We start from the raw sequence: 24,800 nt of genomic DNA on the forward strand, positions 1-24,800 counted from the left end.
GCAAGCCCATTCCGTGCTCATCACTCTCTCATCTCAGGACAGTAAATAAACAACAACACTCTGAAAAGACACGAATTCCAACCAGGAAACAATCAGGACCAGCTAACACCTCCCACCAAAGGATCCCCCCCCCCAGACAGGGAACCATCTAGGCTTTGAAGGTCCAAGGCCATTCTGTGCTCATCACTCTCTCACCTCAAGACAGTACATAAAGAACATCACGTTGAAAACACAAATTCCGTCCAGGAAACAATCCAGACCACCTAACACCTCCCAGCAAAGCATTCCCGCCCCCTTAGAGAGGGATACACCCAGGCTTTGTAGGTGCAAGGCCATTCCGTGCTCATCACTCTCTCATCTCAGAACAGTAAATAAATAGCAACACTCTAAAAACACAGGAATTCCATCCAGGAAACAATCAGGACCACCTAACACCTCCCAACAAAGTATTCCCATCACCAAACTCTAGAAAATCCTCTGTTTTCTGAGGGCCACAGACAGTACAAGCACATAAAATATCACAAACAACACCACTCTGAGCTGCTGAACTTCTGGACCGAAAGGCCACAGGTTTGAATTGGGGGAGCGGAGAGAGCACCCACTGTTAGCCCCAGCTTCTGCCAACCCAAAAATTTGAAAACATGCAAATAGGAATACATGAATAGGTACTGCTCCGGCGGGAAGGTAACGGCGCTCCATGCAGTCATGCCGGCCACATGACCTTGGAAGACTCTACGGACAACGCCAGCTCCTCGGCTTACAAATGCAGATGAGCACCAACCCCCAGACTCAGACACGACTGGACTTAATGTCATGGAAAAACCTTTACCCTTTACCTTAACTACCACCAATTCCTCAATACTTTATTTCCCATACCATCATACTTCGCCACAGCAACGCGTGGACGGGCACAGCTAGTTAGTATATATAATGATAGATCTATATCTAGCTCTGCATTATTTATGTAGGCATTATATGTTTGCCTGTTACTATGTTGGAAGCTGGCCTGAGTCCCCAGGGGGAGATAGATAGGGCAGGGTACAAATGAAGCTGTTGATGATGATGATGATTATAAAGTTATTGTTGCTTTTCCACTTATAGAGTTAGTTTACTGTTTTTCTTTGAAATACAGTAAATATTCAAAACATTGAACTCACTGATGCCTCAATTAATGTAATTTTATTGGTATCTAATTTTATTTTTGAAATTTACCAGTAGCTGCTGCATTTCCCACCCTCGGCTTATACTCGAGTCAATAAGTTTTCCCAGTTTTTTGTGGTAAAATTAGGTGCCTCGGCTTATATTCGGGTCGGCTTATACTCGAGTATATACAGTAAGTAGCAGCACACAGGTGGCATTGGGAGGCAGTACACAACTGTATGTGTTTTACCTTTGATATAGGTGATGCAGAAATCAGGCAAGTGTCCTACCATATAGTCCTTTTCTGTACAGATCTGCTCTTCAGAAAAATGATACATAGAAAAAAGGTGGAGAAGTTCAGTATAATAGGAATGTTTAATATACATAGAGAGATGGGGTATATATTTTCTTTCAGGATCCTAAAATAAGATGTATATCCGTACTTACATGTGCCTTCAAATGGCAATCCCATGCATTTGTACAGTTTTCTTAGGAAAGGAATACTCAGAGGCCAATTCCTTTCTCTGAAATATAGCATACATCTTTTGGTAGTCATTGGTAATATCCCATCTAAGTTCTAACCAGGGCTCACCCCCGTTAGTTTCCATGATCAGATAGGATCGAGTGCCTTTACAGTCAACATGGATTTATCAAAAACAAGTCATGCCAGACTAATCTGATCTCTTTTTTCGATAGAGTTACAAGCTGGGTAGATGCAGGGAACGCTGTAAATGTAGCACATCTGGATTTCATTAAGGTCTTTGACAAGGTCCCCCACGACCTTCTGGCAAACAAACTAGTCAAATGTGGGCTAGGCAAAACTACGGTTAGGTGGATCTGTAATTGGCTAAGTGAACGAACCCTAAGAGAGCTTACCAATGTGTCTTCATCCTGGAAAGACGTGACAAGTGGAGTGCCACAGGGTTCCGTCCGGGGCCCAGTTCTGTTCGACATCTTTATTAATGACTTAGATGAAGGGTTAGAAGGCATGATCATCAAGTTTGCAGACAACACCAAATTGGGAGGGATAGCTAATACTCCAGAAGATAGGAACAGAATTCAAAGCGACCTTAACAGATTAGAGAGATGGTCTGAAACTAACAAAATGAAGTTCAACAGGAACAAATTCAAGATACTCCACTTAGGCAGACAAAATGAAATGCAAAGATACAGTATGGGGGACACCTGGCTCGAAAATAGTGAAAAGGATCTTGGAGTCCTTGTGGGCAACAAGTTAAACATGAGCCTACAATGTGAGGAGGCGGTGAAAAAAGCCAATGGGATTTTGGCCTGCATAAATAGAAGTATAGTGTCTACATCCAGGGAAGTCATGCTTCCCCTCTATTCTGCCTTGGTCAGACCACACCTGGAATACTGTGTCAATTCTGGGCACCGCAATTGAAGGGAGATGTTGACAAGCTGGAATGTGTCCAGAGGAGGGAGACTAAAATCATCAAGGATCTGGAGAACAAGCCCTACGAGGAGCGGCTGAAAGAGTTGGGCATGTTTAGCCTGCAGAAGAGAAGGCTGAGAAGGGGACATGATAGCCATGTATAAATATGTGAGGGGGAGTCATTGGGAGGAGGGAGCAAGCATGTTTTCTGCTGCCCTGCAGACTAGGATGTGGAACAATGGCTTCAAACTACAGGAAAGAAGATTCCACCTGAACATTAGGAAGAATTTCCTCACTGTGAGAGTTGTTCAGCACTGGAACTCTCTGCCCCGGGGTGTAGTGGAGGCTCCTTCTTTGGAGGCTTTTAAGCAGAAGCTGGATGGCCATCTGTCGGGGGTGCTTTGAATGCGATTTCCTGCTTCTCGGCAGGGGTTTGTACTGGATGGCCCATGAGGTCTCTTCCAACTCTATGATTCGATGATTCCTTAACAAAAAAACACAGTACAGTACAGTACGTTCCCCATATCTATGGGGGATGTGTACAGACTTTATGTGAATATATGAAAGTGTAGATAACAGGCATACTTTGCCTTCCCTAATTCTTCTAATATTGATAGCTTTAATTTACTTAGGAATTGAAGTTTTCTCTCTTTTGTAAGAATTCTATACTTTTTGTGAATTCTCTTATTTCAATTGCAGATATGGATCCAAATTGTAGTTAGCTTTTCATCTAGTCTTTCTCCTACTTCTGCCCGCTTTATAGTTTAGATGGTTTTACTATTTTTATAAGCAAGTGACCTTAGTACCTCCTTATCTTTCAGAGAGCATCAGTGTCATTAAAATGGTCCCAATTTCGTACTTGATGATTAAACTGGAGACTCAAGGAGACCCAAGAGGAAATGATTGTGACATGGCATGAGAGACAATATAGACTGCATGAGCAAATAGTCTCTGCTGTTATTTTAATCTGTACAAGATCAAGAAAGTTTGGATACTGAGCAGTACGTTGTATATGGTACACTGGATGTAGTAAATTGAATGTGTTTATTAACAAATCATCAAAAAAGACAGTATATAGTAGGTCTGCCTGTTTTCTGGCTTCACACAGAAGTGACACTGCTGAGCAAATTTGTCCTTTCGTTTATCTTTGCCAACACTGAAGATTATATAACTTCTGTTTTTTCTTGAGTAGGTCAGTATTACAGATCTGGAAGAACTAGATATCTGCGAATTCAGGAGTTTAGAAGTTACACAAGCATATTTCAGAAGAGTTTTTAAACTGCTAACTCATGATGTTGCAGTAACTAGTTCTAGACAATGCTGGTTGTAATCTGGTCCGTTGCGTGCTATTAATCTTAAAACTAAAAACAGTTTTAGTTGCTTATTTTTCTTCAGGTATAAAATGAGGGTTTAAATATAATTGCTTACAAATAATATACATTTCTTTAATAGATGAACTCAGAATTGCACTGAAATGATAAAACTTCTTTGATTCATGTCTCCTAATGACCATAGCAATAAATTCAACAGATATACAAGTAATGAAATAGCATAACAGTGACTTCATTGCTTGAATTCAATATAATTAAAGTCTTTTGCTTGTACTATTTGTGTGGATGTTTCAGCTGCAAAAACACATTGAAATTGTCTTCGTTGTTGTGTTTTCATTTTGTGTGGAAGTGCTAAATTGACAAGCCCTTGACAATCTGTATAGTGTGTAGGATCTTCCTTCATGCTTGCAAAAGTATAGTTGATTTGCCTTTTTTTTTTGCCCTTCTGACTTTGCCAGTACATTCCCAAGGAAAAAGTATAAATGCTTTGAATCTGTTAAATTCACAAATGCTACCCACTCTGAACAGTTACACAGTCTCAAGGATGAATATAGGAGAAGCTGGCAACTAGATATTTGATGCTGCTAAGTTTGTTACAATATTTTATGACACAGAATTTTAGTGCTGTGAATAGTTTAGGAGCCGATTTAGAGCTATCTTGGCTCCCAACTCCTGGTTGTCACTTCATTGCTTGCAGTAAGCAGGTTTTTAAAAAAGCTTTGAAGATCAAGATACTGCTTTCATACTGGGGTCCTCTCACATTACATTATTGTAGTGCTATTATTCCACTGCCATGGCTGTATCCTGTGAAATTCTGGGGTTTGTAGTTTAGTGAGGCCTAAGAGTTCTATGGCTAAGGATCCTAAATGTCACTCTTTAAATTGCAGATCTCAGATTCCATATGGTGTTGTTATGACAGTTAATGTGGAATCATAGCGCTATAAAGTGTAGTGTGAAAGGAATCGTGAGATCAAAATGCTGATTTCAGATTTGGATTGCTAGTCTATAGTATTGGGTATTGTGCTATTACTTGAATGCACTAAAAGGAAACCTTTAATTACATAATTATTTAGTATGTATTTATGGTTGTATAGACAGATTGATAGACTATGTCCCAGTGCTTCAAGCCAGCTTGCAGTAACTACATTTATTTGTCTCAAAGGGCAACAGGGAATGGTTTAATGGAGAAAGACAGTATTCAAAAACAGCATTTATTAATTCACTTGTTTGGATAAAATAATAAATAAATAAGAACCTATGTAACTTCACTAATAATTCTCCTTTATCCGATTGCACCTAGCTAATGTTGCTATTTGTCACCACCATTGCTGTCATTTCCCCCTCCTTTATGTGTTCATTACCCTTCTGTTCTCTGAAGAGCTAGAGCTACTTCCTAACAATTTGCAAACAACTAGTTCAATTTTCAACGCACATCCCACTCTTTTAATCCTGTGGTTACCTTACATTCTCCTTTTCCCAGGCATGTCTTTTTTCACATCTAAAATTTGACACCACCCCTTTCCCTGACATGTCTTTTTTTTTCACAGCGAAAATGCATGTCAGGGTAGATTTTTAAATGTCTGGATATTTATGCAGTGTCCAGTGTGGAGGAAACAGGTGATCAGATAGTAGAGTTTGAGGAGGAGGAAAAAAGACATGCCAAATTAAAGCAAGGTGAAGAAAGCTCCCAAAGCATCCATTTTCAAACCATATGGGTTATGGAGTGACTCACTAGAGTGTAGCTGACATAATTGTTGGAAGAAGAGGGAAAGGGGCAAGGAGGCAGCAGCATAACCAAGCCTATATGTATCCTTGCCTTGATCAGTTTGTGGGATTTGTGGGTTCATAATTTGTTCCCTTACATTTGCTGGTCCCTGTGTCTCAGATGAGTAGGAACTCTGCTGTCTACAAAGAAGTGTGCTTGGGCTAGTCAGTGTCAGGCAGAAGAACAAGGGGTGGTTTGCACAGACACTATAATGCAGTTCAAAGTTGGCACAGGGCATTGGGTGTCCACAAAATATACAGCCCCAATGTGCACTGCAGGGTGCATCAAGCTAAAAATAGTGTGTGAAAAAACTTACCAGAAAGTCCAGAATAATCCAGATAATGCGCCACAGCCCACCTATACAAGGTTCGAAACGGGTGATCCCAAATGGATGTGGATATGCACATCAACGCATCTCAGGGGACTGGTTAAGGGGGGAAACCCTGCATTTTCCAGTGGCTGTTTAGCTGCAGATACTGTGGTTCCTGTGTTTGGTTCAATTCAGTATCCATGGCCATTGTGACCACCATCTTAGCCTTGAGTTGGTTCCTGGGGTGTTTGAGTAGATTCTCCGCAATGGAACCGATTCCTTTTAATCCACTTCCCAAATTTAATTTAGTGTCTGTGTAGAGCTACCCAAGGTGTACCTGAAAGAAGCAAAAGTTTCATATACCAATGTGTTTTATAATGTATTATTTATGATAATTTGAGTATATTTACTATCTTTACTTTATACACCATCTTTCTCCCCATGGGGACTAAATTACTTATACATAACACTTCATTTCATAATTGCTTAGACATGGAAAATTGCTGATATTATTAAATATCACTAAATAATCAAAGTAATTTAAATACAATGAAAGTTAGGAATATTTCTGGTAGCAGTTATCACAGCTTATAGAGTAGGGTTATTTAACATGAGAATCGTCATAGCAATTGCTGCCTTGAAGAAGTCAGCTGGAGAATGTGTACTCATTTTTGTTTTTGAAAATATTATGTCAAAATTGATTGGGCAGGCCTGTTTCAGATTTTTCCTGGCCTAATGAAATGGCATATCTTCATCAGTTTCCCCCCTTTTCCTTGAACTGACTTGAATACATAAAACATTCAATGTTTCCATTTTTCCCTTGTGGGTGTAGTATTTTACAAACCAGTTTTTGCATATTATATACCTTAGAAGTAGAAAGAAAGACATAGGACCTTATCTCATGTGTGTGTCCGGGCGGGGGGTAGTGTAATGTAATTATGGTGTTTAGTCCTGTAGAGTTGCAAATCACTGTAATGCTTAACTACATGGAGAAAAATATATTTTATTTTGTTATCTGTTTCTCTAAGTATTCATTACTTATCACATGTCATCTGAATTTGCTGGTTTTTCAGTTACTAACCGTTTTCATCCTTATCCTATGAACAAGTGGATTGTCTGCCATCTCGCCTTTTTTTAAGGCTCTTACTTTGACATCACGAGAGATCAAACTCTTGTGGTATCGAGATTTGCGTTAAAAAAGGATAGAAATGGCAGAAAACCATTATTAAAAGCAAAGAAAAATCGTTCTCTACTAAGATAGCAATATTTCTTAGTTTTAAATGTAAAAATAATACTGAAAATGGACAGCCCATGTCATATATTTGATTCAATGTGGACAATTCTGTCAACTTTCATCCCACATGGTTTTGTACTTTTGAAATTGAATATTCTGGTTCCTGAAACCAGATGATCTCAGACCATCTTCTCTCCTCTACTTCTTGGACTGTTTATGACATTGACTATGGAATTGGGATGGGCACAGACAGGAAATCCCCCTGCGTCATGGGATGGGCTCCATCACTTTTCATTGCCTCAATGGCTTAGAACTGTTTTAAAACGGGTGGAGGGAGCATGGGATAAGGTCCATAGAGAATAATCTAATGAATTTCTATTCAGGATGACCAGAGTGCATGCCAGACATCAGTGAGGGAAGGGAAGAAAATAGAAGACAAAGTATCTTCTTTACTAGTTCATAGAGGTTATTCCGAATTAGACATATATAAACTATACTCTAAACAATATTGGTTTAAATGTAATGCTTAACTACATGGATGAAAATGTTTTATTTTATTATCTGTTTCTCTAAGGGTTTTCCTATTATCTCTTCCAAGAACCCATGTTTAGCTAAAGTCTGTAGTGTTTGGTTTTAGCTTAGATGATGTTCATGAATGGCTACAGAAACTGAGAGAAGATATGTCTTTCAGTCTGGTAAGAGTGCACATTCTTGGATGAGTAGGGAGGAGATTACACTAGTGTGAGCAGGGGGGTTGGGTTCCTCTGAGAGAAACTGTAGACTGATGTGACTGAATGGAAGAAACAGCAATGCTCCTAGTATGAAATTGTGAAATAGCATTGGACAGCTGCAAATGACCCTAAAGCAAGCCTGAAGAAAAGCCTGAGGCTTGTGCAGGAGAAATGGGAAGCTTTGTTTGATTATCAATTACAGAGGTTTTAAGATTGACCAGAAAACCTACCTGCAGAACATTCCTTTTGGGGATGTCTGAACAGATTTTGCACTTATATTAAAGCAAGGCAAGTTCACCAGTTAATAATAATAATAATGTGACACTCTCTATATCAGAAATAGGGAAAGCCCTTTCAAAACCCTGGAGCCTCCATCCTCTCCAGCTGAAATGCCCCCCCCCCTCAGGAAAGAAGAAAAGAAAACAGAGAAAAGGCTAAAATACACTCAAACTACAACAGAAACAAAGTGGTTCAGCCCCCCTTACTTCCCACTGCCCCTATAATCTACCCCCAAAGAACAAATATGAGCTGTAATTTGGCAAATTCCCAGAACAGGGACTGATGCAATGATGCTTTTGGTGATTTAAGGGACAGACATGCAATCTGGCAGAAAGGATGACCCTTGCCTACTCTACAGTTGTCCATCTCCACTCTTTGTCAGGGGAGAGGGCCAAAGGGGCAACAGTGGGCTGATTTGAAGGGATGTATGCAGATCCAAAAGAAATGTGAATTGGCTGAAGGTTCTTTTTTCAAGTCCTCTCTTTTGCTGTCCATTTCACTTTGGGGGCTATTGTGCTAAAAGGTCTAAATTGCTCTGCTAAAAGTTCTGATTACAGAAGGAGATTTCTGCAAGTACTAGATGTTTTCTGTTGGCAAAAGAGGCAGGGGCCAAATCCTAACCTTCCACCCCAATTGGCAGTTCTTTCATTGATCCAAATACTAAGCCCAATTTGTTTGAACATAATTGTACAAAGTATGCAAGGACTTCAAAGCAGTGCAGATTCAGAATGCTTTTTGTTGCATGTAAGTTTCTTTTGGGGGAGATAGAGCAAGGAGAGAATTGGGGGAGATTCCGCGCCTACCTATGATTGCCCTTACAACATCCAATACTACTCAGAGTTCTATACACAAATTCCTGCCCTCTGATTGTTCTGTAATAATTACTGTCCAGGTTTTAAATCACTGTCTGATGTTGTTTTATGTTGTTTTATATGGTTATAATGTTTTAATTTTACTAATTTTATTGATCTATGTTTTAATTTATGTTGTTCGGGTTTCTTCCCATGTGAGCCACCCCAAGTCCCAAGTTGTTGTTGTTGTTGTTGTTGTTGTTGTTGTTGTTGTTATTATGAAGGAAAATTGTAGCCAATGCATTGGAAAGAAACTATTTTGAATTTCAGATGTTGTTGAAAGAAATTGGAAGCCAGTATAGAGAATCGGGTAGACATCTCAATCCTTCTGCACTGCAGGAGAAGCTAATGTTGGTGTGGCAGCATCAGGAATGGGTTAAGTGGTATGGGGAAAGCCTGAAGAAAGTTTGGCACAACTGCAGATCAAAGAGAAAAGGTACAGAACTTTGGGTTTGTTCATCTAGAAGAGGGACGGGTGAAAAGGGAAGATGAGAGCTGAGGAAGCAGCGATGTGAAGTGGAGTGGCCCCAACTGAATGCAGGGAAGCAGCAGGGAAATACTCAGTTCTGCATTTAGCATGACAACACTCCGGAGAAGGTGATGCCACAGCACCTAAGACCCCTAAGGATTGTGCGGTGCTAAGTGAAAGCATTTCTGCTTTATATTCTTCGGGTTGCTCCCTGGTGCTAGAAAAAAGAGAATATCTTAATGCAAATTCCTTGCTGGCTGTTGAAATTGGAAATACTTAAGAGATTGCAGACATCCTTTTTACAAGTTTTATTTCAGAATCTTGCGCACCAGCAGAAAACTTATGCGATTCCGAGACATTACTATCCTGTGAACAGAAGTAACAGTTTCTTATGAGGTGCAAATACTGAGTTTGTTAGAGCATATCATTATATAAAATGAAAACAAGCTTAAATGAAAAAATAATAGTGTCAGAGTATTTGAGGCTAAGAGGCATGTGTGTGATGGTTCTTTGTTAAATTCTTGCATTCCTGGCGCCCCTGAATGCAGGAAGTACATACACAATGCATATAACATTGCAGATGCCAAAAGAAGCTGTAGACATCTTCTTAGCTTAAAATGTTATTTAATAATGTATCCATTACTAATTTGGAATGAGTACTCCTGTTCCTTAGTGGATCTTTTGTTCTAGCCAACATTAATTGTTTTTTCCCCTCCAGTATAAATGTAATTAAAAGGTTTTATTTTAGCATCACCACTGAACAATATGCAGTAGGTTTGTGCAATCTGGCTGGAAGGCGATCTGGCTTTGGCATCTGAATTTCGTTGGGCACCCAGATCCCTTTTTCAGGAACCACCCGAAAATTGGCTAATGGAAATATGTGTTTTTGGTTAGGCAGCTAAAAGATCCGGGAAGATTTGGCCAATTGGTGGCAATGGGAAAGGCTCCCCTTTCTTTGGAGGCTTCTTTGGAGGCTTTTAAGTAGAGACTGGATGGCCATCTGTCGGGGGTGCTTTGCAATTTTCCTGCTTTTTGGCAGGGGGTTGGGCTGGATGACACATGAGGTCTCTTCCAGCTCTATGATTCTGTTCCTGGGATCCTTTCTTCCTTTCAAGGAAGTCTTGGTTTGAGCAATGGAATTAAGGAAGCACCCTTCCTAGGACCCTTTCCTTTCTTGCCTTCAAGGGTGTCTGGGTTTCAGCAAGGGGGTTCAGAAAGCACCCTTTCTGGAACCCTTTCCTTTCTTTCCTTCAAGGGAGTCTGAGTTTCAGCATTGGGGTTAAGGAAGCACCCTTCCTGGGACCTTTTTTTTCTTCCTTTCAAGGAAGTCTGGGTTTGAGCAAAGGGGTTAAGGAAGCAGTGTGGAAGACATGTCACAGCGTTGTATTCAGATTGGCCCAAAAGGCAGGGCTCACAGGGAAACCCCATGTGAGCAGTACAAGGCAGCCTCTTCATGCGTTGTGGGATGCCGAATAGGGGAGGAGGAGCTGTGATCGACTGCCACGTGGCCCCGTAATGGACGAAAAAAGTGATGTCTGGGCTCTTAGTGTTAAGGCCATCCAGCCAAGCCGAACAAGCCAGATTGGCCGAAGAGCACTGACCATTCTGAATCCATGCACAAACCTATTATGCAGTGCAGTCCTAAGTTTAAATAGGTACCATTTCCATTGAGCATAGCATGGTTTACAACCTATTATGTGATTCTGAACTTTCCACCACACAAGAGGCATACTGTATATAGATACATTGCTTTTTCTTTCTTTCACAGCAATCTGATACAGGAGACTGATGATATAAAGCAAGAGACCTCTGCCCTTTCCCAGTTCTTAAAGAAAAATGTAAAGCAATTCTATATTGTTAGAGAATATTATGTAAGACAATGGTAAATAAAGGTCTTATTTTAGTTCAAGTGCTGGTTAATGTCATGCATTTTACAATAGTTCTCCTAAGTGATGGTTAAATGCATAGCTTGTAAGCTTTTACTTTGTAAAGGCATATTCTTCTGGTCTTTTAGAGTATTTATCTTATTCATTTAAAATGAAGGATGGGTTAATCAGCCTGTTTTTGTTTCTCATTAGACCACATCTTGATACCTTTACTGGCCATGTTGAACTGCCTGTTACTGTGTTTTGAGTGAGATGAGAATGAGTGTTCATATCCAAGTAATCGTATCTTAGTTACACACACATACATACACATACAGATTTGGCATATTACACGTACATTTTGTTTGCCATAAATGGCCATGAGACTCATGGTACTTAATCCAGGTTCAAACATAACAGAATGAGAGATACTGTTGGACATGCTGTTGTACCTAACACAGAGAAATGGTGGTTGGGGCAGTTTCCAAGTGTCAGAGGATGCTAAGGAGAAGACCGGACAAATGATTAACACAGATGGGACATGCCATGCGGGCAAATGTCCCAGTATGAAAGGTGCAAGTGTTAGGCCTAATCGAACTTATAGCCGTAATCCATATTTTGTTTAGCAACAGCCCAATACCTATCATTATCTCTGTTCGTTCATGGCATTTGTATGTTTTCCCATAACATACTTCTTTGTGTTTAGTAAGCAAATATAAATACAAAATAGAACATAATATCTTAAAAGTACAGTATGAAAACTAGAACAACATGACAAACCACAAATCATCCTAAATTAAAAACAGATATTAAACCTTGAGAAATCAATGTATTATGTGTTATTTAAAAGACCTCCATTAAGGAAGAAATGCTGGAGAAGAGTGCACAAAAGATGTTGAAAATGACGCATGCATGGCGTCTCAGATTGCACAGATGTTGTCTGGCAAACCACAGTGGCAAAGTCATTCCACAATCAAAATAGCCCTACCGAAAATACTTTTGTATTAGTTCCCTGCCTCACTGCATTAAGTGTACGTCACTTATATAAAAATGACATAATATTGGCTTTTAAAAATTCTCTGATTTTAGCTCTTTAAAAACAAATATGCTTTCTAGCAAACATTCTTAGGGTTTAGGTTGTTACATAAATTGTGGATGACAGAAATAAGGAACTGAAGGAAGCCCATCACTCCTGAAGCTAGTAAAATCTCTAGATTGTACCTAAATTGTTTCTTTTGGAATGAGGGAAGGACAATTCTTCTCTGAAAGCATTGAACTGATTTAATTGAAAGAACAATTTGATTTGTTACTGCAGTTTCTTCTACAGTAAAACAGCTTGGAATGTTAACAGATTTTTAAAACTTTCTCTTCCCAAACCAAGGATTTAATACTGGCAGGTGAACCTTTGAAGGCTGCCCTCAAATATACAGAGACAATAACTGTCTTAAAGGTAGAATTTTGTCAATTTTTTTTGCCTTGAGCTGGAAAAACATTTGAAATAATGGTGTGTTAAAAATCCGCTTCAAAAATGTAACAGATAGGCAAAAGGGAATTTATTCCAAGTTTAGGACTGCAGTACTTTGGGGGGGCATGTCTCTCTTTATCATTCTTATGCTGCAGTATCAACCATCAAGACATTTGAGGATGCCGGAAGGCTTGTTTCCTGCCTGCATTCTGTAAATGATGCTAAATATGTTTTCGGTTTAATCAGAAACACTGCCAAGTGTAAGATCTAACCTTAAATTAATATACTAGAATTTACCTCTCTTTTAAATATCTATTTACATTTACACACACACACACACACACACACACACACATAAACACACACATACACACACACATATATAGTTTTCATTTCATATACTTATTTGTTATATGCAAATAACAGTAAGAAAATTCTAGGCTTGATTAGTGATAGAAATCCTGAGACATTATTAGAAGGTTAGTGAATGTAGTAAAAGGTAAAGGTAAAGGTTTCCCCTAATGATAAGTCCAGTCATGTCTGACTGGGGGTTAGTGCTCATCTCCATTTCTAAGCCGAAAAGCCGGTGTTGTCCGTAGACACCTCCAAGGTCATGTGGCCGGCATGACTGCATGGAGCGCCGTTACCTTCCCGCCGGAGCAGTACCTATTGATCTACTCACATCGGCATATTTTCAAACTGCTAGGTTGGCAGAATCTGGAGCTAACATAGAATCATAGAATCATAGAATAGTAGAGTTGGAAGAGACCTCATGGGCCATCCAGTCCAAACCCCCGCTAAGAAGCAGGAAATCGCATTCAAAGCACCCCCAACAGATGGCCATCCAGCCTCTGTTTAAAAGCTTCCAAAGAAGGAGCCTCCACCACAGTCCGGGGGAGAGAGTTCCACTGCCGAACAGCCCTCACAGTGAGGAAGTTCTTCCTGATGTTCAGGTGGAATCTCCTTTCTTGTAGTTTGAAGCCATTGTTCCGTGTCCTAGTCTGTAGTGCAGCAGAAAACAGCGGCTGCTCACGCCGCTCCCGGGGTTTGAACCTGGGACCTTTCGGTCTGCAAGTTCAGCAGCTCAGTGCTTTAACACACTGAGCCACCGGAGCTCCACAAGTGAATGTAGTACATTAGCAATATTATCATTCTAATATTAGTAAGAGAGTGAGAAAGAAACATTCTAAGCAGATATAATTGATTTACATCACTTGCCCAGAAATATAGACAAATGGCAATGAATAAATATATGCATTCTTTACACAAAGGGAAAAATCTAGTTGAGCTGTAATTAGAATTCAGATGAATTACCAACTGAATTTCATGAACATAAAAACAGCCCTTCCTCCCTCCCTCCCTTCCTTCCTTCTTTCCTTCTTCTCCTTCTTTTGAAAAAACAGCCCCTCTTTGCACACTTGCAATGGTGTGTTGCTTCTGCTTTGCTTTGAGGGCTTTGTCAGTATTTCAGTTCCAGTGTTTTGCTGTGTTGTATGTCGCAGACCGAACTTGCAGACCGAAAGGTCCCAGGTTCATATCCCGGGAGCGGAGTGAGCACCCGCTGTTGCTCCAGCTTCTGTCAACCTAGCAGTTCGAAAACATGCCAATGTGAGTAGATCAATAGGTACCGCTCCGGCAGGAAGGTAACAGCGCTCCATGCAGTCATGCCAGCCACATGACCTTGGAGGTGTCTACAGACAACGCCGGCTCTTCAGTTTAGACATGGAGACGAGCACCAATCCCCAGAGTCAGACATGACTGGACTTAACGTCAGGGGAAACCTTTACCTTTTTTATGTCGCAATACAATTGGTGCAGCATGTCATAACATGCGCATTGTTCTAGATGTCTATTTGATGTTTACCTGCATGTTGATCTGGAGTAGAAATGCTGCATAGTGTTACTCTGTTTTATTTCTTTAGCGTATTAGTACTCTTGTAGGGGCAAAAAACCAAAGTATATTTGACGGTTCCCTGACATGAGGCTTGCCATCTAAAAAAAGACAGGCCGCACAAGAAAAGGGAGGCAGCAGTGAGAGGATGAGATGAGGACTCTTCTTTCAGTCTGAGACCACAGCAGTGATGGGATAGAAGGAGGATTTTGGAGCAATCCTCCAAGTGGGATTAGTCCAGAACCCAGGGAAAGTGTTTGTACACTTGCAAAAGTCTGAATTGCCAAGAATGGCTTATGTCAAACTGCAACCTATTATCACAACGAAAAAAACAAACAGGCTCAATTTATGTTGGAAAATTTATGGGAAGACTTTATTCTTTGTCTTCATACATGTTGTGCATATATTATGGGATTTACTGGCAATCGTTTGAAATGGACCCAGAGTTTGCAAGTTGGGAGAGTTCCTTCCTCCTCCAGCATTCTTATGCTGAAGGCCTGATCCATAACATATTTCCTCCATAGCAGTTGGAATAAAGCCCATGTAAATGAGTAATAGCAGGTTAGGCTTTTTAAATTTTTAAAAATTTAACCAACTTTTTTGAGGAGAGATTTACTCTATGTTAAGTTGTGGTAGTCCTTTTCTCTATATTTCTTTGCTTATTAAATATGGGGTTATAATGTTTCCATATTAAAATGCCCTGAATCATTTTGATATAGCAATCCACTATTGTGCATATGAAAGGTCTGATTGATTTGATACATAGGGATAGTCTCCCTTCACAGAAATATTGCTGTTCATTTTGGTGGATAAGGAAATGTTTTACTTTCATGCATGCAGAGCTGCTCCCTCTGGTGAACTGAATAGAGAAAGCCATGACATGAAGGAACTCCATATACATAATGGTATGCATATGTAGGTTGTGTATTTGACATTTTGTCTGTCTTTACTGAAATACTGCAAGCAAACAGGGGAGTTTAGATTATAGTCATAATTTGTATTTTATCCTCAAAATTTTGATCCTGCTGATCTTGAGAGACACTGCCAAAACATTCAGCCTCTAGATTCTGCTAAAATCCTAATTCTGTGAGGTTGCCATTAACCCACCTCCATATAAGTACCTATTCACAGCTGCTAAAGAATGAACTTTGCAAAATTCTCAGACTGCAACTTTATCACTATATTTCAAATTGACTTATCTAGTGCAATAGCACTTGGCTGCTGCAGCACTGTAAAAGCTTAGATCATCTTGTAAGTTCAAGTTATGTAGGTCTTGCAAGTAACAGCTGCACATGCTTATAAAGAAATTTCCTTTGAATTTGAATGCTGATTCTCCTCATGGGGCTTATTTCTGCATGCTACTACATCTCACAATCTTCTCTTCCCTAAAATACTTAACTATTGCTTTTTGAGTGAGAAGCCACCTCACTTTGCCTGGTGGTAGATTATTTCTGCACATAAAGAAGGTTTCTAGTCCAGATAATTTCTAGTCCAGATACTAGTTACCACAAAACTATTAAAAGAGAATCATTGGTATTACAGTAGTACATGAAGCATAGTTTCAAAATGTTGACATTTGCTGTTATATACGAGGGATACCGAAAAGAAAGGTTACAAGATTTTTTTAAAATAAAAAGAATGAATATATTTCAATAAAACTTACATGGATTACAGCATAGGTATTACATTATTTTCCCACATAATTACCATTCAGTCCAGAAGCTGCTCGGCGACATTTCCCTAAAGCGGTAGTTCCACCTCTTCCTCCCCATTGCCATCCTCCTCCTCGCTCTGGCAGCAGCACGTTGGGCTGGGTGTCACCAGCTCAGGGAGCCCCTCCAACCAAGAGGCAGCCTCGGCCTCACCTTCACCACCCACTCCCAGCTCCGGCTCTGTTGCTGCTGCTTTCCGGATATCCCTCGTAGTTGTGAAGAGATATATATACAGTTATATATATATGCTATCATACAATTATATACAAAAATACTCTCCTAGTCATGAAGTAGAATACGTGACACATTTCCATTCTCTTAGTTTAATTAATCTCATATGGCTGGTTAGAAAGCTAAAAGTATATGCAGGCAGTCCCCAAGTTACAAACAAGGTAGGTTCTGTAGCTTGGTTCTTATGTTGAATTTCAATTTAAGAACAGGTAAACTTCAGCCAAAATACTTTGTGTAACTTCACACAATACTTTGTTTAGTTTTGGATAGCATAGGATAAGAAGGATTAACACCCATGTAACGTTTTTGCTATCTGTGCCCTTGTTCAGAAGATTTTACCTCACTTTCTGTCCCTCTGACAATTGGATTTTGAAAATTTTGGCTTGTCATGGAAACAAGGATTGATGATAAGACTTCATTGGAGACACCTTTCCCTCTTACAGGAGTGAATTTCCCTAGCGGTAAATTTCTTCTCACTTCCTGTTGTCTCTCCCCATTTGTAACTAGGAGTCGCATGTAAATTGGGTATATGTAACTTGGGGACTGCCAGTATGTTTCTGTACAATAAACTTCATGAAAGCCAAGACTAGGATCTGTATATGTTGATCTAATGATAGAAGAAAACTCATCAGATTCAGGATTCCCTCTTTCATGCAATCATTCACCTCTTCAGGATGTGCCATAGAGCCTATAGACCAGTGGTTCCCAACCTTTGGTCCTCCAGGTGTTTTGGTAAGATGTTGGGATTTCTGGGAGCCAAAATGCCCGAAGGACCAAAGGTTGAGAACCACTGCTATAGACTATCAAGTTCTTGAGTCTGGCATAGTGGGCCATAGGAGCTATGTGAAAAAGGTGTTATTTTCCTCTGAATCATGCAACATCTTGCTTTCTGTTAAGCCTGTTTCCAGTTACATGAAAACTTCATTTCCCTTGCATTTATAAAAACATCCAAGCAAAAAGAATACTGTATATTTTTTAAAAATAAGAATGTAAAAGTTCACATTATATAACATTTACTAATTCTCAGTTGTCTGAGGAAATTAATTTCAACCAAATGTACCTAACTGTCAAATAAGAGGTACAATGTGTCTTATTATGACTTCAGAATGCTGAAGTCTATTACATATAAACTAAAGTAAAACAAAACTTGTATAACATTTTACTTTATTATTTCGTATTCATTTTCATTGTTAGGCAGCAGTTTACCTATATATGTGTATATTTTGTAGTCTTTTTATTTAATCTTAATTTTGATTTTCTTTGTGAAGTGGAAAGCAGTTTAGCTTGTGATATACATTTCTCAGATGTAATCTCACATCATGATTTTGTCTCTACTTGCATTGAACATGTAATGAGTCTTGTTTGTACACATATATACCGCTGCCTCCAAATAACTAAATGTGCACTAGTTCTGCAAATTATGCACTTGCATTTATTGCAAATTGAGGCAATAAACTCAATCTGGAATTTTAATTCCAGAAAAACATAAATCATAGTTTGTGGTTTGAAATGTTACGTTTGAGAAGAGTGAACATACAGAACCCAACCATAACATAGCAGTGGTGGGATGATATCCTAGTGGTCATGTCACCTTATTCACTCTGCCTAAAGATAATGTTTTGGGCTTGGGTTTCCATGGAATAGAAAATATTACCTACTTCAAACCAGGAAAGGAAGGTGGGGCCTCAACAGCAGACAGAAGAAAGAAAGGAAATTGTAAGCAGAGTACACTGAAGATTATCTCAATTTGTGCCATTTGCTCAGTTGATTCTGTATCGTCAACTATGGTTTATATTAACCATAATTTATTTTTTAATTTAACAAACATACACAGCAGGCAAACTATGGCGGGGATTATACATGGTAGAATAAGAGTTCTGCATGGAGAACTCAGCTAAAGCTCCACTTTCACCACTTCCAGAATTCAATATGTCAATGTGATGGCCCCTCCCAATAGTTGTTCTGTGATTGGTGGAGAAAAGGCGGATTCAAAAAACATCAGGCTGTGTTCTTGCAACCAGATGCCAATCAAGAGCATCTTCCACCAGGATTTCCTGAGAGCCCCAGATGTCTAGACAAATGATGTCATTGGTCTCCATCTGGATATGGGAACATTGCCAGATGGAGACCATGACGTCATTTCTTGAGACATCTTGGGGAATTCAACAATTCCAGGAAACATAGCCAGATAACTCTTCTATCTTTTTTGCTTTCTACCAAAGTGACTGCTGGGAGCACCAATGACAACAACATGGTGTGTCTTGGAGGGTCAGAGTTTGGTCCTTGTAGAGTGAGGAAGAAAATGCCAAGCTTCACAATGACAAAAAAATACATATGCAAGTGCAAGGTGGCATTATTACATATGTCGCTACTAGCATGTTTTCAAACTTCTCAGCCCACACATCCAAACACCTTTTGCCATTCTACAACAGCTGTGGGGGAGTAACAATGGCTGTAACCTTGGTTCATTAATTTAGACATAGTGTCAAATAACAGTTAATGTTAGTCACAATTTTAAAAACCATTTGACACTGATTTCTGATTTGCTGATTGCAAGGCATTCAGATAATGCTATAAATCATAGTTTGTCTGAGTCCATGTTTCCCTAGTGAAGGGGACAAGGGCCTCTTCACTAGTAGTATAAGTTCTGATATGCTCACAACAGCCATTAGCATATAATATATAGTAGTAATGTTTCTTCATATCTGTTGCAAAATCAAACATTTATTGAAAAACATCCTGGGAAAGGGAATTATTCCCTTGTGTCTGAATCTGTTCAACTGGTGTAAAAATGTAACAAAGAAACCAATAATATAAGTTTTATTCAGACAAAATGCTAAACTATGGCTGAGCATGATAAGCATTGGTTCTAGAGATGTGCATTCAGGACTTACATTGTTCCATTTCATTACCCGGCTTTCGTCGAGGCCCTGATCCGTTTTCGTCTGACCTCCAGAAATCGGGAGGTCAGACATTTGTTTTTGTTTTGTTTTTATTTTTCGGGGGGGGGGAGGGGAGACGCTGGCCAAGACCACAGCACCAGCCAGCGTCACTCAAATGCCCAGTAAGGAGCCAGGCAAAGGGAGAAAGGGGGAGGCACAGGACAACCCAGCCACCCCAACTCCCCCCCCCACCAGGCCTGTGTGCATAGACACCCAAAGCCTGCACCCACAGGCCTGGGCGCCCGAGCCTATGGATGTAGGCTTTGGGCTGTACCTAGCTGTGCTTCACAGGCCTACAGCCAATTACCGAGTAAGGAGTACTCCTGCACCTGTAGGCCCGGGAGCTTTGGGCCTATGGATGCAGGCTTTGGGCCTGCGCACCAAGCTTCACAGGGCCTACAACTTACTGATCCAAAAGGCAGGCTCGAAGCCAATATCGGCTCCCGCCTGCCTTTCGTTTCGAGTCAATTTTAGTTTCATTGGGGATTTTTCTGTTTTGTGCCATCAGAATGGGCGGTATGAAACGGAAACACGGGTGAAACAAATGGGACAAATACCATGCACATCTCTAATTTCAGAATTGTATCCCACCAGTGATGAAGCTTCTTGAACAATGGTTTGCCATACTTTCTGAACTAAGCCAGTTTTTCTTAGCACATTACAGCTTCTTTGAACTGACTTGTGTGAAATAATTTTTCTGCTTTCCCCCATTTCAGATAAATTTAGTTTATTTACACAAAAAAGGCTTTTCTGATTCTCTGTTACTGTGCAGTGGTTTTAGCTTATATTTCTAGTTGTTTTCCTCTTTTCTGACAACTTCCTTTTGCTATTATTATTTATATCCCAACACATGCTGAAGCAGCCTAAAGGTTGGTTTGGGCAGGGAGATAACAGACAAATTTGTGTTTTGTATCCAAAGGGTAAACAATTGAAGCAGTCCTCAGGGCTGGTATCAGGAAGGTGATGTGTCGGCATCGAATTGTTGCCAATTGTACGCCACCCTGAGTCCCTTCGGGTGAGAAGGGCGGGATAGAAATATTGGAAATAAATAAATAAAAAATTGGGAAAATTAAAAAAATTGTGCTTAATGCTATACCAAAATTTTCAGAGCAATGCCTTTCACTCTTAACATCCAGCCCTTCCCCTATGTGGGCAAGAGTCCTTTCAGGTTTTATGTCACCTTCTCCAAATCCGTTTGCATAATATACTAACAAGCTATCTTGTTTTAAAGTGTACTATACCCGTTGTGGAAAATTAGTGGGTTTGGAAGAGTAAGAGACACACCTTTATCCCACGTAACAATGCTTTAGGCTTAGGTGCAAAACTAATAGTGCTACTAATGCTTTAGCCGTGCTTGCCAGCCCTTTATCAGTTAAACACACTAACAAAGTTAGATACACATGAATGCATTCACACACACAAGAGCACCAACTCCAGTGAAAGTTTTAAAATTACAGATTTTAACCCTTGATGAAATTGACAAAGGCCATTTGGAATCCCAAAGATGTATTTGATCAAGAACATAAAACACAGTATCATAGGTCAGTAGTAGCGAACTTCAGTTGAACTTAAGTAAAATTCATTGCTTTTGAAAATAAATCAAATGTTTATTGACTTTTATTTTTATTATCAAAGTATTTCTATATAAAGAAAGGGGATGGGAAACCATTGACATCTTGCCGCTGTGAATTAATTTGTTTCGAGTAATCAAATGGTGCTCTGAAGTACTGGAAGGTATATTTTTCTTCCTACTTTTTTGCTTTATCCTTTACTTTGAATTAGTGTAGCTAAATATATTATGTCATGCTATTTCTCCTCCGTCTGCAGTTTCAGGACCTCTGTATGGCTTCCTTTGCTTAGCATTTTGCAGATAAATCACTAATCAATGTAGAGAGCTATCATAGAAAGCGCGAAAGTAGAATATTTTTATGATACCATAAACTGGATTTATTATTATTTTCTACATGAAACTTTATTTGAAGTTCATCTACATAGTTCCGTATTATATATGGCTTTTATTTAATTGACACTAATTAACTTTATAGAAAATATTTCATAGTATTGCTTTGTTTTATATTTGTAAAATAGTTCCGAATCAATGTAGTATCTTCTGTGCTAGTTTCCATATTTTCTGGGAAAACAAACAAACAATTTAGAATAATATAGAATAATGTGTTGTTTACATATTTATAAAATAAAGAACACACTATTCATCTTTTGTTAATTTCCAGGTAATTAAGTGTTATTATCTATTTACCAAAGGATGGATGTGATCTGTTTATAGTATCAAGTCTGGATGATAACTATAGCTGTATCACTAATTAAAATACATAACTGTCATGATTTTAAGGTAAGAATTAAAAAGCACTGTCAAATTAATCATCTACTTAGGGTTCATTAATTAGTTAACCTCATGTAAATGGGTTGCCTTTTGGTGATGACTAACTCACAGAGTATTAACTACTACATACAGTGAGATTTGTACTGCAAAATAATTTCAATACATTCTACATTATATCATTTAAGAAAGAAAATAAATCCATTGATATTCTTAACAGTCTGCACATTTTTAGCATAACGAATTTTAAATCAGTTGCCAATATTTTTACTGCTATACCGATATGCACTTTATCTTTCTGTCTACCAATGTGAAATCTGTTATATTACTATTGGCTCATGATTACACATATAGACACATAGCAGCAATCTGTAATTTAAAAAAAAATATTTGCAGAGCAATCCTGTTATAGTTTTTTTCAGAAGTAAGATACATTATGTTCAAGGGAACTTACTCCTTTTGCAACTTTAATAGGTAGTATAATTCCTATGGTGCTTATCTAGTTTTCAGAATGCTTTGGAAACTAAAATAGAAATTGCTATAGTCCTGCAGCTATGTGTCAGGTGGCCATGAAAAAGGGCTGAACCTAGAAGGCCAAATAGTGAGCTTATGGGTGACATCTTGTTGGTTATTTTCAACTGTGAGACCCATCGAATAGGGAGTCACCACATAGGTAAATTTAATGGAATCAATGTTTCTATTCAGGATTAAAAGATAATTCAGCCCTATGTTTGAGGTGATATTTGAACCATTCTTCACTCTGCAGTAGATTCAACTCTTTGTACTGTTCAAGTAATCATTATATCAATAGGTCTAGGCTCATGGCTGCCCATGTGGGCAGCATTTTAAAGAGGATCTTCATTCAGTAAAGTAAGATCTTTGTAGGGTCTCTACTTACTTTGGCAGGACAATAATGTTAGGGCAACAAACTTACCTGAAATGACAGGTTGTGTTAAATCACAGGATGAGAAATGGAAATGTCTTTGCTTTCAGAGTAGCATTATCAACAGGTAGCCAAAGTGTTGGTAGTATGTAAAAGAAGGCCGCACACTGCCTGATTCAGAAAACAGAAGGTAGCTGTTGCCATTTTTTTAAAAAGTGTTTTGCAAAGCTTATTAGACTTCTATTTAGGCAGAATACACTCAGTTTTGAAGCTAAAATGAAAGCATATGCGTGAATCATTCCAAATTTCTTAGTGCATTTTCAATCATGTCACTCTGTCCAATTTGTCTTTTTTTTTTTTTTGGAAGAATTAGTATTTATTTTGAAATTACTGTACCGCAACAATAGCCTTTGTTGCTTTTATTGATGATAGAAGAAGAGGCACATATATAGATGGATTTTTTATTTTTATTATTATTATTATTATTATTATTATTATTATTATTATTATTAGGGGATACCTGGAACACCTCAAGGGTTCAGGATAGATTACAACCATGTAAATGCAGTTTTATTTATGAATCAGGAATGGTCCTTTTATGAGCCCAAAATGCATTTTAAAACAAGGGCCTTTAGGTGTATATGCATTAAAAAAACTACCGGTAATTTTGGAACCATTTTGAAAAGTGTATGTGGAATTTAAAATTTGTAGCAGATGATAGTAAGGAAACTTTATGCCTTTCTCTTCAACCTCTTTCATCCACTCCACTCTGACTATATGTATGGCTATTCAAATACAAGATTATTGTTGACGGTAACTAATACATTCTTTTGTATAGCTAAATATTTTCTAACCTTTTACCCATCTATTCCAAAAGGAACAACCAACATTGACTTTATATTTAGCTCAAAAGAAATAGTGCATTTAGTGCTTTCATATAAATGGCAATAGTAACAGCCTTCCAACTAGACACCCTTTTAGGTATTTGTTTGGGATTTATTTTTTGTTAATCGTAATACTTGGATATCAACATAGTGAGCTGACATAAAGGAAAGATCAAGGGAGTGTTTTTTCTATGCTGATTCCCACATGTCAGATTTTAAATTGCAGCTTTGGGGGGACAGGAATGTACTGAAGAAAACAAAATAACCCTTTTCTAAATTTCTAATTTTAGGGTTTTTTTTTTTTACTTTTGCAGCAGGAGGAGAATAAACAGAAAGAAGAGAATAGACTATTTTATTATGCCACTGGTATTAGTTTGATAAACTCTGATCTACTAAAGTGTGGTGCAAGCTATTCATTCCTGAAGGCCACGTTTGAAATATGTCCACAGCAAACGCACACATTTTAGTTTTGTGTTATTAATGAAATTTGCATGCTATTATCAAGAACACGGTGGATGCCATGTTACAGCTTGCTGAACGCAATGCAAATACCCTTCATTCTGTCATTTTGAAATCGTTACTTTCAAATGTGATAGATTTCAATCCTGCTATATGAACTTGAGGCACTGCCTCATGGGAATTTTAACGCAAGCTCTCTGGAAATGGATACAGATCCCACTCTTTTCAGTAGAGATTATCAATGGAGCATTTCCTGTAAATTGTACTTTTAGACATCTATGTCCTCCTTTCTTGTTTTTGATCTTTTATTGTTTTGCAGTTTTGTTTTTCAGTGAAAAATGATAAAAAAGGCTAGAGGCTCATATTTAAAAGTGGCAATTTTCAAAATTGCAGTAAGGGTGTATTGGAGATCATACAAAAGTCCTTTGGGGACTTCATGTTAACTACATGCTCTTAATTTTATTTGCATTACTATTACCATTAAGTAGCTGCTTAAGGCCTCTATGCCTTAGACTAATTAAATCCCACTTTTCTTCAAGCTGATGATGTTCAAGGAACCCACAAGCACAGTAGAAGTAGTGTGTTTGTCCTAAGAATACATCAATAGCTCATGTATCTTTTAAGAGTG

The 24,800-nt window shown here is 38.7% G+C and overlaps 1 protein-coding gene across 2 annotated transcripts in view; it reads left to right on the forward strand.

The window, feature by feature from the left end:
- Positions 1 to 24,800, forward strand: part of tshz1 (teashirt zinc finger homeobox 1) — a 100,193-nt gene that overhangs the window by 44,280 nt on the left and 31,113 nt on the right. The window lies entirely within an intron of this gene.

The sequence above is a fragment of the Anolis carolinensis genome, chromosome 4 (assembly GCF_035594765.1).
Source record: "Anolis carolinensis isolate JA03-04 chromosome 4, rAnoCar3.1.pri, whole genome shotgun sequence".
Lineage (NCBI taxonomy): Eukaryota > Metazoa > Chordata > Lepidosauria > Squamata > Dactyloidae > Anolis > Anolis carolinensis.